General features: G+C 38.1%; 2 protein-coding genes across 4 annotated transcripts in view; one reads left to right on the top strand and one right to left on the bottom strand.

Moving 5' to 3' along the window:
* The window catches only part of IFT80 (intraflagellar transport 80), a 106,084-nt gene extending 89,779 nt beyond the window's left edge, over positions 1 to 16,305 (bottom strand). Inside the window, exon 1 of one of the 2 annotated variants that reach the window (XM_060149919.1) lies at positions 16,186 to 16,305. The gene's annotated coding sequence lies outside the window, so the exon portion shown is untranslated. Of the gene's footprint in view, positions 1 to 537; positions 755 to 16,185 lie in introns of those variants that run through there. The other variant, XM_060149921.1, reaches the window with a different exon arrangement.
* Positions 16,306 to 16,713: 408 nt separating this feature from the next.
* The window catches only part of SMC4 (structural maintenance of chromosomes 4), a 34,667-nt gene continuing 33,854 nt past the window's right edge, over positions 16,714 to 17,526 (top strand). For both annotated transcript variants that reach the window (XM_060149916.1, XM_060149918.1), the window contains exon 1: positions 16,714 to 16,804. The gene's annotated coding sequence lies outside the window, so the exon portion shown is untranslated. The remainder of the gene's footprint in view (positions 16,805 to 17,526) is intronic.

The raw sequence follows: 17,526 nt of genomic DNA on the forward strand, positions 1-17,526 counted from the left end.
TTCTGTTACTTTTGATGAATGTACTCTTAACTGATATAGTAGGTAAAATGTAATACAGATGAAAAACAGTTCAAGTTATTTCTAGGAAAATTAAAACATTTCCTTAAAAAATAGAATAATCATGCTTTTTACTCACCAATAATAAAACTATGGTCAAATTAATCTCCAGCTCTGTAAGTAGGAATTAACATGTACTAGAAAATAAAGACTATATTTGATAGCTTACTAAATGAGTGTGTGTTGTACCATCTATTTTTAGTGTGGTTATGTTATACAGTTAAATTTGACAAAATTAGAAACCAAAACTGAAAAAAGCCTAACAATACCTGCGAGTACAGAAAAAGTAAAGCCAGAGGTTCAGATTCAATCCCAGTATATGCCAGTTTAATTCACCTTCTTCTATGACAATAGTTTTATAGCCTATACACAGATGAACTGACTACATAGGAAATGGATAAACAACTCAAAACATGTCATACTAAAATGTTATGTCTTTTAAGTATAAAGATTAGCATATAACATTTATTTAAAACTTACCATCAGAACTTGTGAGAACAAAGCTTTCTGCTTGAGTTTGTTTCTTTATGCCTAAACTTTTCGGAAACCAGTGAAGATCTATTGGGTAAATATCATCAGGCAGCTTTACTATTTGACTTGTTTCACTAGTTAACAAGTTCCACTTCACTATCTGGTGATCATCACTACATGAATACAGTTCTTCAGCAGTATTCCAGCCCACACAGCTTACTAATTCTTGATGTGTCACCATGTTAAGGAGATATAAAACACACACAAAAGTCTTCAGTCTTAATAAATACAATATTTTGCAGATGCAGATTATAAGAAGAGTATAAAATAGGACCAAATGTTTCAAGTTTCTAAGCCTATTTTTCATTTTATGACTTTCATATTTTTTCCATATAAGGAAAAGAAAATAAGCATCTATCAAAACAGTTGTAAGAAGAATGGAAAGCAAGATAAGAAACCCAGGTGCCAAAAGAGAAAAAAAGAAAGATTTGACTATATGAAAATTTTTTAATTGTGTTACAAAGTATTCCATAAACGAGGCAAAAGATACAAAGACATCTAACAGAACAAAAGTAATGAAAGGATCGACTCTAACCCATTGGGGAGTAAGTGGGGAGAAAAGGGAACTATGCTTTTTTTATTTACATATATCTGTTTCATTTAAGTTACTAGAATAAGCATGTATTATTTTGATAAAAGTTTTCAAAAATCAAGTGTTAAAATAAGACTGACGGGACTTCCCTAGTGGCGCAGTGGTTGAGAATCTGCCTCCCAGTGCAGGGGACACGGGTTCGAGCCCTGGTCCGGGAAGATCCCACATGCCACGGAGCAACTAAGCCCATGCGCCACAACTGCTGAGCCTGCGCTCTAGAGCCCACAAGCCACTACTGAAGCCTGCACACCTAGAGCCTGTGCTCCTCAACGGGAGAAGCCACCACAATGAGAAGCCCGCACACTGCAATGAAGAGTAGCCCCCGCTCGCCACAACTAGAGAAAGCCTGTGAGCAGCAATGAAGACCCAACACAGCCAAAAATAAATAAATAAGTAAATTTATAAAAAAAAAAAAGAAAGAAAAAAAGACTGAAATCTAACAGTAAAATACCTGCTTAAATGACACATTATAATAATTCACCTAGGAAAAAACCTACAGCTTAACAGCTGAAACTAAAATCCTACCAAATTTCCTGACATTAAATTCAGGAAGTAATTCAATTACAATTTACTGTACCTACAAGGTAATATGGATAAAATATGAACCCTAAAATTCTTACTTTAACCTATTTTTTCAGTCTCTGATTTATCAAGTGGATTTCTATAAACTGAGGTGTTCAAGTAGCCCTCACTTCCACCATCAGAACAGGTTGCTTACCCTAGCAGAGTTGTGTATCTAGAGAAGGCACTTCAGTTTGTCATTTTTGAGATGCTTTCTCCTGCTTATATGTGGATTTGTATATTACCACATTATCCTGGTTGGGTTGTTTGCTCTTTTGTTGTTATTGTACAATAATTTTACTGCCTTCTCTTCTCACCAATGCTTTCTACTGGCTCATCCAAGCAATCAGTAAACTCTAAGGAAAAAGAAAGAGACTATGTGCCAAATTAATGCTGGGATGGTCTAAGATTTTTTCTTAATACTTCAAAATATGATAGATTAAGCAAAACAACCAAAAAGGTAAAAAAGAAATTACGGAGAGTTCTTAAGAGACTGCACAAATAGGTAATAAAGTAGCATTGGAATACTCAGAATTCAAAGTAGAATCTAAACAAAAGGATCTGGATGTCCCATTAGAACATTACTGAAAAAAATTCTTCAAGTATAATTGCTATAGCTTAAACAATGTTAGGGAGAGTGTCAGGGATAATCTAGAAAGAAAGAAAATACACATACACACACGCCCCAAAACAAAAAATACTAAGCTTATCCTCATAAAAACTGATGTAAGTACACATCAGACATACGTGACATGTCTTCAAACTAATAAGTTAACTAAAATTACAGGAGAAATGAGAGGACTGCCAGAATAAGAAAGTCTAAAAAGACTGTTATTCTTCAGCTTGAAAAGGTAAAAGCAGACAATAGACATAGTCAAAATCTAAAAGATTGTAAGCAGCATGAACTCCTGGGGGCACACTTTTAAAAGAGAATAAAAATGATTTAAGGAGAAATAAAAGGAATTATATCTTCACTCAAACAGTAAAAGAAGCAGACAAGACAATATTAATTCAAAGCGTTTGATCAAATGTCTAAAACAGTGCTTCTCTATCTCTGAAGGATCCTATTTTTCTTTATTTCAAATCTGTTACAGATCAATATTTTCTAAGATAAAATAAAAATGAATTACTAGAAAAATGATCTTATATTTGGATGTTGTGACTATCAAATTGCTACAAAAATTTCTTCCTTCTTACCTTCAATTTCTTTACTTATTCCTTCACAGACCTGCAATAAAGTCCACAGATGATACTTTTAGAAGCACTGGTCTAAATAACTAAGAATGAAGGTAAAGGGGCCTATCATATATTCCTGACACATAACTGGGAGTTCTTGCTGACAAAATATAAGGTCATGCGTTTGAGAAATATTTATAATTGCCCCCTTCCCACGTGAAATAATAAAGGTCTAACTGCTCAGATTTCCCCAGCTTACCCTCCACTTTATCATGAGTAAGAAGAAATAGAGCAGAACTCAATGAAAACATACTAGATCATACCAACAGATAAATTATTTGATTTTTTAAAAACTTCTCTTTAAGATTTTATTAGACTAAACAAAAACTGTTTTTTATGTACTTAAGTATAGTAGTACTTAAGTAGAGTAAGAAAAATGTCAATAAAAATTTGAAAGTAAGATTTAGAGCAAATAGTTTGCATTGGAGAATTACCTGCAACACAAGACCTCAAATATTTCAGAAACAATTCAGCGAAACTACCAATAAAGGAATGAAAAAAATCCATTATCCAACTAGACTACAAAAATAGAAGAAAACTTTTAATAATACTATAGTAAGGTGATCACGATAAGGTTTATAAGTATTAAAAGGATATGTTTTGGTTCTTTTAAAAGAGATATCTTCAGTCTCATGTCTCCACCTTCCAGCAAAATTTTAAAATGCCACTTGATTGTACTCACTGTAAAAATAAAAGGGGGAAAATATAGAATCTGCATTAAAAACAAACATATATACACAAAAAATTAAAAGTAAACAAAACATCTTAGCACCCCAAGGACACCAAAGCACTTTCAATCCTGCTGGCAACAAATACATGGAAAGAGGAAGAAAACTAGTCAGTGTGCTAATTCTGGCAAGTGAGTGATGGAGGCCTTGGGTTGGATGCCGGAAGTCCTCTACAACCTGCCTAAAACAGTCCTACAAGTACAGAACGCCACTAAATCTGGCCAGGTAAATAATTTCCAAGGGCTGTCCCGAGACCTAATCAAAAAATTTTTTAAACTGGGAACTGTTCAATGGCAGATCAACGTTGGTCCTGTTGAATGGATACACAATAAAATAAATTCCAAAGGTCTGATCGAGGGCTAAGATACATATTTTGAGCTTTAGTTATAGAACCCACATGGGAATACTATGACATCATCAACCTAGTGATCCAATCTGAGATTTACATTCTGTTGGATGTAGATACACTGCCCAACAGTTATGGTTGCCATGGTGGCAAAGTGAAAAACAAGCGAGTTATTTAAAAGAGAGGTAATAAATCTATTATAAAAGCTATATAAAAATCACAATGTAAATAGCAAACAAAAATTTAGAAAAACAAGAGTAACACTCTCTCAAATAATCATGCTATCAAAAGATACAAATCAAGAAAATGCTAAATTGTCTGAATCCAATTTATAGTTGTGGGATTCTTTCTGAGTAATATCACTAGCCTAGAGAAAAAAATAAATGAAAGTGTAATTAAAGGAAAAAAATCCTCTTCACCAAGTAGAAAATTACTAACTACATCAAAGAAGGTGTGAATTATAGATAAGAATTCAGTGGGCCTACCTTAGATAATTTCTCATTCTCTCAAATCCAGAAGACTTTTAGATTGGCAAGGTGCTAAATACAGCTTTATCTCAAAGCACCTTTTTCACTTATTGTACTCATAAATTTGTGAGAATGAGGAGAAAATTGTTAAGACCACAGAAAAAAATCTGAAGTTTTCTATCCAGTCAATATGCAGCTAAGGTCAGAAACCTCTCTCCTCCAGTTCATTTAACAAGATTTATGTTCAACTTTAAAAGTATGAATCTGTGTATAGCGTCCAGAGCAAGAAAACAATTTCTCCTAGGCACACTTCTAAGGTTCACTTTTCCTTAGGAGTTTTAGCACCTTTCTCAAAACTACTTCCTTCTTTCTATCAGACCTCCTTCAATTAGAGGGGGGAAAAATGTAAATACATGCTGCTTTTTCACAATAATTCAAATTCACCCAGCTTATAAGGATTTTAAAAGAATAAAGGCAGATAACTTGTTGATTCTGGAAATAAGAAACAACATAATAGACAAGAAAAAAAATATATATATAGTCTGAATATACAACTACATTCAGAAACTTTAAAGGCATGATGTAGCCTATATCAAAATACCTCAAAGTGCTGAACTCCATAATAATTAGGAATCATTCCTCACCAAAAGAAATCATTATCCCATATAAGTAGTAAATGCAGTATGTTTTTCATGAGAAAGTAATCTGCAACTATTCAGAAACGTGGTGCCAAGGAATCAGAGAAAGAGGAGGCTGGCATCCGAACATTGGGAAGATTCTCTTTTGCTCAGAAAGCTCTTCCCCATACATCCTGTTTAGCTGAGATCATCTGCATGAAGGATATGGGCATTCTGATGTGAGACTGAATAGAGGAATAAAGGAGAAGTAGTATTAGAGCACAGCCAATTCAGGGAAGTACAGAGCTGCCTGGGGATGCACTGAGGTGTTTTTATCTGCCCAAAAGCCTTGGTCACCAAGGATCTGACTAGTCAGTGGTAGGTGGGGTGGGAGGGGGAATGAAAGAAAATTTCTAGAGCATTGAAAAATCTATTTTGCAACTTTATATAGGGAGAAGACAGGAGCAACTATGCCTTTGCTACTAAAAATCATTTATAAGCTATCTTTGGTCCAGCGTGGGTTAACATTCATGGCGCTTAAGAGGAAAAAATATGCCCAGGAAATCCGATCACCAAACTACCAAAATATACTCCAAATCTGGCCACTTCTCAGTACCGCCATCATAAGTCTAAAGCCACCATCATCCTCAATTACTTCAGTAGGTCCAGAACTGATCTTCCTGTTCCTACATTTACCCTTCAAACTCTTCTAAATACAGTAGCTAGTTATGCTTTTAAATCATTAATGCTAAGTCAGATCACGAAGGCCAGTATGGCCAATACAGAGTGAGTGAAGGGGATGGCAGGAAATTGGGGAAGAGGAGGGAGGGACACAGATCACATAGAGGTGGGAAAAAAACAATAAAAGCTTCATTTTTCTTCTTCTAAATGAACGGAGAAGCCAGTAGAGTGATAATATCTGACTTACATTTTTTAAAGTGTCACTATGGATGACACTATGGATGGTATGACCAAAAAAAAGCAAACATGAGCAACACTGGAAGCAGGGAGGCCAGTTAGGATTTCAATGATCCAGAAGAGAAATGAAAGTGGATTGATGAGGAAGGCAGTAGTGGTGCAAATAATATGAAGCAGTCATATTCTGAATATATTTTGAAAGAAGATTCCACAGGATTTGTTGATGAATTCAGTTTAAGAGAAAGAGGAGTCAAAAATGACTCTAAAGTTTCAACAGGTACAGAGTTGCCATTTACTGAAATGAAGAAAACTAAGGGAGGAACAGGTTGAAAGGGATGATATAAAAATTCTATTTTGGGTATGCTAAGTTTAAGGTGCCTATTAGATATCCAAATGAAGAATTCAAGGAGAAATTGGATATACGAGTCTGGAGTCAAGCAAGAGGTCAGAGCTGGTGATATCATTGAGATGTCAGTTTGAGGGTTATCAGCACAAAGATCATGTTCAAAGCCATGGGATGAGACTACCCAGCAGAACTTGAAAAGGTAGTAGCTTCAATGGCCTAGAAGTCCTACTGAAGCCTGAAGAATTGTCAGCATTAAGCTTCTAGAGGAAGTAAACTAGAGAAAGACAAGTGGAGATATACAATGAGATGCTTAAAACAGATTTTGGGGGAGAGTATAGATATTGGTAAGGATGAAGTAGGTTAAGCCTGTCAAAGTGGGTGGCCAAGGTCAAGGTAACTGAGAGGCCAGGGGATGGAAGAATTGATTTCAGGATGTTAAATCACTGAGAATAATGACAAGAATAGTGGTGGAGATAGACACAGTTACCCAGGTGCTAAAATACTATTCATTGAACGAGGAAAAAAGAAGAGATCTGTAGATGACTACAAAAAGGCAGAGTAGATAACGGTTTGATCTCACAAGACTTATCTCAAAGGGACTAAGGGATTGTAGAGAGGAAAGGGGAAGACAGTCAGTTGTGCAGAAACACTAATGAGAAACAAGGCCCTCTGACACATGGGAGTCTGGAAGGCAAAACAGCCTCCATTTGAAACAGCCAAGAGGAAAGCAGTTTCCTTAGGAAACAGCCAGATTTAAGTTAGACTGTGAAGTTAAAGGGGAAAACTATGAAGTTTTAGAGTAAAGGTTGAGAACACAGATTTGGCCAATGACATACTGTGAGTTCCAAAAGGTAGAGTAGTAGGATTTAAATGGTGAAGAGCTAAGAGTTTGGGACAGATGGTGGGAGATGGTAAAAACAGCCAGCTGTTCTCTTTCATTCATCCCTACTTCTGTGGTAGAAGAATCTGAATTTTTGCTGCATACCTGGCCATCCAGAATAAAGATTACATTTCTCAACTGCCCTTGAAACTGGGTGTAGACACATAGGACATTAACAATTCTTAAACCCAATGGGGATATTACAACACCATCAACCTCGTGGCCCAATCTGGAACTTATATCTTGAGGGGGGTAGATAACTCTACCCAACAGTATTGGTTACCCACAGTGGTAATATGAAAAGTAAATGAGTTACCTCTTATAAAATCCACACTACTACCTCTTATAAAAGTTATATAAATCAGCATTATTGGCAAATAAAAACTTGGAATTTAAGAGTAACCCTCTCCCTGCCATGCCATCAAGACCATATATATAGCAGCAACAAGATAGAAGGAACCAAGATTCTTGACCTTGTAAAGAGTCCTATCAGTCCTATTTAGCCTTTTAAGTGATAGAAAATAAAGTTTTATCATGTTTAAGTTACTGTCATCAACAGCTAAATCTAATAATGAACTAATGCAGGGAATTAAGAGCCTTGAATGTAGAGACGGAGGGAAACAGGGTTGTAAGGTATGATGGAATAGTCCCAATCGTCGAATAAAGGAAGGTGTATAATCAATTTAAATTGTAGCCTTCTTCCTGAACTGTTCTCTTAGGTGGTTTGTAGTGTTGATGAAGAGTTTTATAAGACAGGAAAGGGCAGTCTTGCTAGGACCACATGTAACTCTGTGGGAATTCCTTTTCAATCCTGCTAATAAGGTTGTTAGGATTTACTTTAATAGGCAGTTTAGGGAGGGAAAGGAATTGCAGAGTTATAGAGGGAATAAATATCCCCAACCTTTTCTCCTAATTTCCCTAACCTTAAACTGTGCACTCATCCTTGTACCTCTGCTGTATCTATACTTGCTGCCATGGTGATCTCACCCAGTTTCATGGCTTAATATAAGATTAAATTTATTGACTACCTAGTGACAACTCCCAATTTCATATCTCCAGTTCAGACCTCTGCACTGAATCCCAGACTTTTTAGCTAACTGATTATTTGACAACTCTATTTGAATGTGTGACACCTAAAAACTTAAGATTCAAATCAAACCCCTGATCTTTGCTCCAACTTTGCTCCTCCCACAGCCTTACCCATCTCAGTAAATGGCAATTCCATCCTTCCAGTTGCACAGGCCAAAAACCTTGGAATAATCACTGACTCTTCTCTCACATTCCAAATCCAATTTGTAAAAAACAAAACCTGTATGATCTATCTTCAAAATACCTGACTTTCATGACCCCCACTACTATGGCTCCAGTCCAAGGTGCCATCACCTGTTAACCTGAACTATAATAGCCTCCTAGTTGACCTCCTAACCCCTCACAATCTATGCTCACCATAGCAGCCAAAGTGAATTTTAAAATAGGTCATGGTGCTTCTCCACTCAAAACTCTCCAATGGCTTCCTGTCTCACTCAGAGTTAAAACAAAGGTGTTTTTTTGTTTTGTTTTGTTTTGGCTGCATTGGGTCTTCGTTGCTGCGCACAGGTTTTCTCTAATTGCAGCGAGCAGGGGATACTCTTCACTGCGGTTTCCAGGCTTCTCATTGCAGTGGCTTCTCTTGTTGCAGAGCACGGGCTCTAGGCATGCAGGCTTCAGTAGTTGTGGCACACGGGCTCAGTTGTTGTGGCTAGCAGGCTCTAGAGTGCAGGCTCAGTAGTTGTGGCGCACGGGCTTAGTTGCTCCACGGCATGTGGGATCTTCCCAGACCAGGGCTCGAACCCATGTCCCCTGCATTGGCAGGCGGATTCTTAACCACTGCACCACCAGGGAAGCCCCTGAAACAAAGGTCTTACAATGGTGTTCAAAGCCTTTATTGATCTGGACTTGTATCGTGATGGTTAATCTTATGTGTCAGCTTGGCTGCAAGATGGTGCTGTTATTTGGGCAAACACAAGACTAAACGTTACTATAAAACTATTTTTTAGGGTTTCCCTAGTGGCGCAGTGGTTGAGAGTCCGCCTGCCGATGCAGGGGACACGGGTTCATGCCCCAGTCTGGGAAGATTCCCACATACCGCGGAGTGGCTGGGCCCGTGAGCCATGGCCGCTGAGCCTGCGCATCTGGAGCCTGTGCTCCGCAACGGGAGAGGCCACAACAGTGAGAGGCCTGTGTACCACAGAAAAGAAAAACAAAAACAAAAAAAAACTATTTTTTAGAGGTGATTAAAACTGACAATCAGTTGAAGTAAGTAAAGCACATCACCCTGCATAATTTGGGTGGGCCTCATCCAATCAGTTGAAGGCCTTAAGAGCAAAAACCAAGATTTCCCAAAGAAGAAGGAATTCTGCTGCCAGACTACAACACAGAAATTTTGCCCGAGTTTCCAGCCCTAAGACTAATGACTTCAACATTAACTCTTCTTTCTCTGGAGAGCCCTAATAGACAACATCATTTCTCTGACCTCATCTCCTGTTTCCTCTCTCTTTTCACTCAAACTGCTCCAGGCACACTAGGCTCTGCGTTTTTCTTCTTACATACTATGTAAGAAGTATGTTTGGGGGCAAAGGAGAAGGAACCAGTGGACAGGGATTGATTGGCAGTACTATAGAAACAGAAGATAACTAAGACAGCATGGTCCCCTATGAAGTCATTTGATCAAGGACACTGATAATGGGGTACTTCTTTTTGTAAACACATACAAATTGACAGTTCACAGAAACATAAATACAGATGGTCAGCGGGCAATCAAAAACATGAAATAAGTCACAGCCTCAATTTTAATTAAAGAAATGAAAATGAAAACAACTAGATACCATTTTTCTGTTGTCAAAGTGGCCAAATGCAAAAACCCAGCCAGAACCCAGCCCTGGCATACAGAGAAAGAGTTAGTCACATACATTATTGAAGAGCAGGAAAACTGGTGCTAACGGTCATTGATTCTTTTGTTCCGCCCCCCCACCAACACTTTTGACTACATTTTCTACATTTGGGGAATTTCCTACCTTATAAATAAAAAACAAATTATTTCCTCTCTAGCCCTCCTTACAGCTAGGACATAGGCAAATTACCTAGGCTTTGCCAATCTGACACATCTGTCATATTTTGAGTTAGAAGCTACTGATTCAAAAGAAGTATATATAAGGAATCTACCCTGGGAGGAATTCCTAGTCATAGGAATTTGTCATATACATATAAATGTACACCAAGATACATATACAAACTATACAAGCCTATTTATTACAGAACTCTATACAGTACTATCAAAAACTAGAAATTTAAACATTCATCATAGATTACACACGCATGTGCCAGATATAAGTATTTACAACATGGAACAGAATTAGAACCAAGAAAATAGAATTAAGAATTAATGTTAAGGATTAGACTTAACATTATGCTAAATGAAAGAAGTCAGTCACAAAAAGGCAGATACTATATAATTTCCCTTATATGAAGTACATAAAGTAGTCAAATTCATAGATACAAAAAGTAGAATGGTGGTTGCCTGGACGGAAGGAGGAACAGGGAGTTTCTATCTAATGGGTACAGAGATTCAGTTCTGCAGGATGAAAAGAGTTCTGCAGATGGATGGAGGTGACAGTAGCACAACAATATGAATGTACTTAATGCCACTGAACTGTACACTTAAAAGTGGTTAAGATGGTTTACAAAAAAAGAAATGAATTAGATTTAAGAAATAAAACTAAAACGTAAAAGCACTAACAAAATGAGAAAAATTTTAGTCAGGAAAGAGGAAAGGTATGACTTGTCGACAAGAATGTACCTATAGATAAGAGGTAGCAGAAAGCCTACGAAGTAAACAAGAATGTGAAGGAGAGATAAGAAATCCAAGAGCTAGATCACAAGTGCATTTATACCAAGCTCTGTTTGGGTCATTTGCATATTGTCTAACCCTTGGGTGTTGATATTAACAGTTGAAATTAATGGTTTGCTGATGACTACCCAAGGCCCTATTTTTAGAAGTACAATTTTTATCAACAATTTTCCAAATTGATAGCTCTGATTAGACTCCTATGTCTCTTTTCCAGTAAAGAGAGGAGGGAGAGAGAAGCAGATCTTTTATTCAGATTGGTCCCATCATAAAACCACTTGAAGACTAGAGCTGAGATCTCTTATACGGCAGGGAAGGCAGCAGCAGGTTCACCATTTCCAGGGACAGGTTATTCAAACACCTAACAAGCAATGGAACAGGCTTACGAATGGCAGTATAGTTCACTTACTAAAGACCTCCAACCTCCATGCCACTCCACTTCCCGTAGTATCTGAAGTGTATGTATTGATATATGCAGTGGTATTTACATTTCCTTGCAATTTTAGCTAAATTAGAGCTAGCTCTTGCCAACCATACTTTAATATTATTCACATTGGTTATATTTATAATCGTTTTGCAGGACGGCCTAATAAATTCTAGCCAATAAACCATGTTATTCACAAATTTAAAAATAAGTAGTCGTCTTTAATTCATCCTTTTAATTCATCAACTAGCATAGAAAAAAATTACACTCAACTGATAAACTAGAGTGCTGTACAACTATTTAAAAAATGAGATGAATCTATATGTATTGATACAGAAAGATGTCTATAATATGTTAAATGACAAAAACAAAGTATACAGCAGTATTATATAACTCAATCCCTTTTGTGTTAAAAAAAAGGGAGGAATATATATTCAAGTTATTGGATACTAAAACATTCTTCTCGGAAGATATGCAAGACACTTAACGGAGACCTTCATGAGGTTAGGGACACTGGGGTGAGAAGGCACTCTTTTAATTTTCATTTTATATGTTTTTATACTGTTTGATGTTTTTATCATGTTCATAATATTTTATCTATACATTTATATTTTTAATATAGAATTATCTGAATGATAGGATTATGGCCCAATTTTGCTTTCTTCTTTATGCATTTCTGCATTTAAAAAAAACCTAATAAATGTTACTTTTCGTAAGATCACCATTCTCATTCTCTTTGCAGTTTCTACTGCATTTGACCCACTTCTTACTGAAACTCTCAGCTAGAGATCTTCCAAATACTGCACTGTGTTTTCTTCTGTATACAAAATGGGGTTAATAATGCCTACCTCACAGGTTGGTTATGATGATTAAATGAGATAAAGTAGACATGAGGTTAAAAAAAAAAAGGCATCTTACAAATGTCCAGTAGAGTGCCTGAAACATAGTAAGAACTTAATAATTGTTAGCTATTTATAGTGAAAATTGGTGTTTTTGTCACCCTGCATATATTCACTCTTTTCCTAGCTACAAAGAATTTCTTCTTGGAGCACCACTTTCTCACTCTTAGCCATATGGCTTCAATGGAGCTAGCATGAGACCTAGGCTTAAGTCAATTAGAGATCTCCAATAGAAACTTTTATTTAACTAAAAGATGGGGAAGAAAGACACTTCTTAACCCCCAGGTCTTTAAGTTTAGGAAATTTGAGGCTAGAGTTACTGTAACACCTTACCAGGGCAAGGGGAGAGCCTGGAGGTGTCAGAGACCACTACGTGAAGCCTGAGAATAATGCCAAGACAAGGAAATGCAAAGCAGAACAAAGAAAGAAGCACAATCCTAGTGTCTTTGTTTGAACACTGAATCCAGTTATACTCACCTAACTTTTTGGTTATGGAAGTTAATTTTTTTTTCTCAAGACAATTTGGATTGGATTTTCCGTCACTTGTAATCTACAAAGTCCTCTCTGAGACATTACTATAATTATTTCTTCTTCCTATATTCTAAGAATGTACATTCTCTAGTGCTATCCTCTCTCTACTCACAACCTTAAAAATCTAATCTATTTTTAGTGTCCCAACTATTCTTGTAACTCTATCTCACCCTATTTTCCCTTCTGAACTATATTCTCCACCTCTAATGCCCACTGTATATACCTTTCCTAATCTCAACCTATATGAATAAAAACATACTCATTTTTCAAAACAGTCCATCCCCCAAAACTGCTCCATTTCCTCACTTCCCATTTTTTTCTATGTTAAGATAGGTGAGAGTTTCAACAAGACTGGTGTTCTAGGGGGCTTATATTATCAAGAGGAATATTCATTACTATCTCTCCTGTGTCTATATCCAATTTATTCATCTTGAACAATATTCTCTAAGTATTTATACATTACTTACATAAATTCATGTTTATTCATTTTGATCTATTATTTAATGTCTAATTAATCCAAATATTCACAATTAATTACAAACTTTGTTAATATTTTAAACATTTACCCACAAATCTAATTTCAGACTTTATGAAATGCTGTAACCACATAAGAAATGCTGTAACCACATTAGAAGGTAGACAAAACACATATTATTATAATGATGACAAAATCTAACTATGCACTTAAAGAATTGCAAATGTTAATTTTAATTCTATTCCAATTTTTCCCCTTGAACTTATTCTTATTTCTTCCTGTGGGGTACAACTTTTTGAAATATAAAAAGTAAGCTTTCTCTTCTCAGACTGCCTGAAATTATAGATAATGGTTGTTAGTAGATGATTTTGGACCAGAAAGATGAGACTTGGTTATACTTTCCAAGATCATTGTAACCTAGTCCATCCCAATTGGACCAGCTTCTTTTTATCCAAAGTACTGGCAGGGATCAATCAAGTCTTTATTTCTTGTGATCCTAATCTCTTCTCAAATCACTTCTTCACTTTTTCTGAGTGCCCTACTTTCACTCTAGATTTGTCTCCACTGTAGCTGTTTGTTATGAATTTCTTTCCTATGTTATACAACCTGGTTTAAGTCTGCTTAAAAAATATTTATTCTGAGTGGAGCATGGTTAGGTTCAACTAAATCTAAAGCTATTGGTCACTTTATTGATTTACTGAAATTACATTTCTTATCAGTCACTAAGACCAATCATTATTTAAAGCAACCATCAAAGGCAGTAAAACTAGGATTTATTTGTGACTTATCTTTCTTATCGCCTCATCACTAATCCAGGGATTCATAAAAAATAGAATCTGACTAACTTTAAGGGTTCAGACTCTTAACCATTAAAACCTACAAAAGCTATAGATTTTCCCCCAAAATGTGTCCAGATTTTTACCTTTCTACTGCGTAGGCACCTCCTACATGGAGGACTGGACAGTAATAATCCAACTAAGCCATGCCTGATCTCAGTCTCTTTCCCTTTTTACACATCCCACATAACTACTGTTAATTTTTTTTTTTACCAAGTCATTCCTTAGCTCAAAATTTTTCTAATATTTTGAAAACATCCTTGACCTGGCTTTCAAAACCCTTCATAAACTAATCTTCTAACTTGACATCCCATTATTCATCCTTAGCACATACCCTAATATGGTCAATGTCATAAACACAGCAGTACCAAATGCATATAGTGTGTGTGCTAGACAATCATAAACAATCCTATGAGGTAGGTATTATATGCCGGTTTTATAATAAAAAATCTCAGAGATTGATAAATTGAGTAAACTGTCTAAGCATGTAGCTAAAAAAATGATGAGATTTGGGACTCTTGTTATCTGTTACATCTTTCTACTACATCATGCTGTCTCCCATATACATAACTCAATTTGGTCTAGTCTTTGCTTTTTTCATGGTTAATATCTCTCCAACTCAGTTGTAATAGTGTTTTACAGACTGCAAAATTCCAAAAGATTCCAGATGTTTTCAAAGAGAACTGATTGCTACATTTTCTTGTACACCTACCAGCCAAATTTTTTTTTCACTAAGCTTTATTGTCTGTAGTTTGTCTTATGAAAACAATAATTTTTTCAACTTATATTACCTCAAATATAAAGGTATATTACAATATCAAGTCAATGTTTATTCAAATCACACCAGTCTCCCAACCTCACCAAATTCTTACACTTGAGGGGAGTGTCCTCCACACCTCCTCTTGAGAAACACTGAACCTGAATATGCTCCTCAGGGCAAGAGTCATACTTACTTACTTAGAATGACAATGTAAATTCATTCATAAAGCAGATATACTGGGGCTTGAGTATGCCAAGTCCTAAGTCTACAAAAGTTAAAAGGGGGAATAAAAGAGGCTCCCAGTTCTCAATGTCAAGTACTTAAGAGTCGCTGAATAAATGCTTGTTGGACATAGTCAAATCAATTAATGGTTAACATTGTGAGGGATTAGGATCACGTTTGAGAATCTGATCAAAGTTCTGGGAACACTAACTCCCCAGAAAAATTCACAAGCACCCAGAATTTTGTATACGATTTCGGGGGCGGGGGGGCGGGGAGGGGGAAGTGGAGAAGAGGTGGTATGAACTCCTCTGAATTCCAATCACCTACCACCAGATCCACAAACTCCTGGCTAAAAACCTACTAGCAAAACTAAAAACCTACTAGCAAAACTAGATTCTCTGGGAACAGGTATACTTGCTTAATAATCCTGATTATGCCTGACAGTGCAATGTACACAAAAGCTACTTAAGAAATATTTGCTGATCAATAATTTTCTCATACCCAGACACCAGCAAATCGTTTCTTCCATTACAGAGTCTTTCAGACAAATGATTTTAAAAACGCGAAACCCCCTTTCACGAGTGACATTAATGACCTAACACCAATAATTCGAAATCATTATTTTGCTTTTCACTACACGATCATTCACCAATCCAGGTTTTCCCTTCTCCTTGTTACCCCTCTACTCCCTCCAAACTCAGGGCTTCCTCCTTTGCATCCCAAAAGCTACGTCCAGAGCCGCACCGCGCCCAGGGAGACGGAAAATAACTGATGCTCCACTCCGCACACACCCTCATAGCAGGGAAGGTGGATCCAGTAATGGCTACAACTTCCAAACCCTTTCCTCACCTCTCGCCTAGAAATAAAGAGATTTACCTTAAGTGGCAGGAAAGCGGTGGCGATCGTACTCACAGAAGTGGGACCAGTTACCAAGAAGCCTCGGGCCTCTCTGTCACCATAGCGACTCCTAAGAGCTAAGCTCACTCCATCTTCCCGCGATACTTCCCTGCCGGGCGTCACCCGAGCAGGCCCTAGACCCCGCCCCTCAGCGAGCTCGCCCTCTCCTTAAGGGGCGTCATTGGACGACGGAGCTTTGCCTTTAGCTGTGGGCGGAGCCCCACTCTATTTTTTTTATCTTTTTCAAAATTCTCAAGGTTTTTTAAAAAATATTTTTTATAAGAGTGCTATTGCCGTAGGCCCACGGAAAACATTGTTTCGCTTTTCTTATTCACTTAATAGAAAACGTCCCCTGCCGCCTGGGTCCCGCCAGCAGTTCGCGCATGCGCGTAAGCCACCAGAAGATGGCGGCGATAATCGCCGCATTTTTTTCAAATTAGTGGTTCCCAGAAAGCATTGCGCGCATTTGTAACGAATTTCCGTTCGAGTTTGTATTTTAGGCGCCATTTTCGAGTGAAGGACCCGCAGCCGAAACACCGGTAGGAGAGGGGGGGTATGCAACCGTTTCCAACCTTGGTCTGAGTGGACTATCCGGCAGGTAAAATACTTCTTTTCCTGATCAGGTTGTCACACTCTTACTTCCTGTCCCGTCCGCGGGCTCCTGGAAAGTAGAGGCCTTGAGTTGGAGCAGCCGAAGTCTAGGCTGAGGCTGCCGCCGGGAGATTTCTCTCGCTGTCACCCCTCCCCCCTCGGCCGCTCCCCGGCAGTCGAGGCTCCCGCGCGCTTCTCCCGGGCGCCACTTCTCTGAGCTACATAAGCGTTGCTCAGGAGACTGGGGGCCCGGGGGGGGTGGTTGGGGGGAGCCTTTCAGCCTCGCGGACCTCTTCTCAGAAATCTCGGTCTTGGTCGGACTCTAGCGTGGCCCCCTGCCCGTCTCACTTCCCGCAAGGGACTAACCACCGGGTCTGAGCCCTTAACTGGTGACCTTTCGTAGTTTATTGTCCAACGGGATTCTGCCGCGGACCCCGGAGGGACAGACCCCTGCCACCTCAAGGCTATTGAACCGGAGCCGGCGCTGCCGGCTTCCGATTTGAAAATCGCGAGTGGTCGGACCCGGCCGGACTGTAGAGAGCAGACCTCAAAGACCCCGGGCCGTCCGCTGCGCCGAGGGCTAAATGGCGGGGAGAGGAAAGTGGGCGGCTCGCCGCCAGTTGGTTCTTCGCTGCTCTGGGAAGAGGTGATAGATAGCCCTTCAAACGAACTCTTGTCTCTTAGAATCTGTGCGCTTGCATCCCTAGCCCAGAGAGCGTGGGAATGTCC

Source organism: Lagenorhynchus albirostris, chromosome 5 (genome assembly GCF_949774975.1).
Source record: "Lagenorhynchus albirostris chromosome 5, mLagAlb1.1, whole genome shotgun sequence".
NCBI classification, from domain to species: Eukaryota; Metazoa; Chordata; class Mammalia; order Artiodactyla; family Delphinidae; genus Lagenorhynchus; species Lagenorhynchus albirostris.